Genomic DNA, 1,018 nt, shown 5'->3' with positions numbered 1-1,018 from the left:
TTATCAATATCTTTTGGCCCATATCTTTGACATACTAGTAGTTTTGAGGGAGTTATTTTCACCACCAAGAATGCTATTTGCCTTATTTTTCGGGTCTGTGTGTGTCTGTTGACGACGTTATTAAACGACCAGCCTGTGAGCTGCACATTAACAGTTATTTTGATATAATTAGCATACTGAATGAGCAAATGCTGTATTTCCTGCTGTATTTTCTAAGATATTTTCATCTCCTGTATTCTAAATCATTGGATGGTAATAATTACATTGTAGGTAGCTATAGATATAAACACGAATATTGATATCTACTGATTATGTTGATTAGGTCGTAATTTTCACGATAATACCGAAAATAGTGTAATGATGTGATACTTAGAAACATGAAACTCTTGAGTGTTTCCACATACTGAAGTCCTTTAGCCAGAATAACGAACAATGTCAAAGCATTGTGGCTAAAGATGCCCCATCGTGACGGAACGCTATCGGGAGAAATGTCATTGCTCAGTATTAAACTTTACGGTATCCGAAAATTTATCATCCAAAGGTTACCCCGCCTTGCCCCGTGATAGCCGGCCGCGCCCAGGAGTTTTTCTAGCCTTAGAGATGCCCTGACTCGTAGTAGAACCAGATTGCTTTTAGATCTTTATTACCTTCGCCAGAAAATTGTGCGTGTAAACACAGTATAAGTCACTCGCAAAGTCCTAGATGGATTGTCTAGATATCTCGTATGTGGGCAGGTCTGTGATGAGACTTCGAAATGGTTGGAATTGCCCCCCCCCCCCCCACCCGTATAGCCATCTATGTACATTGTGTATTCGCCGTTTGCTGCTAATGTTGTACAGGGACAACGCGCCGCCCCCACCCCGACGAACAACATTTAATAGCTCCTAAAACAACAAGAGGTACAGTAGAAGCCACTTAATTGCACCTCGGATAAACGCACATTCCATTTAACTGCACCGAATCCCCAAATCCCAAACCGGTTCCCATTCACTGCATCATTAGTGACTCCGCATATCAG

This window comes from Branchiostoma lanceolatum, chromosome 12 (assembly GCF_035083965.1).
Source record: "Branchiostoma lanceolatum isolate klBraLanc5 chromosome 12, klBraLanc5.hap2, whole genome shotgun sequence".
NCBI lineage: Eukaryota > Metazoa > Chordata > Leptocardii > Amphioxiformes > Branchiostomatidae > Branchiostoma > Branchiostoma lanceolatum.
The sequence above is the reverse complement of the archived record's forward strand: the minus strand, read 5'-3'. Positions refer to the sequence as shown.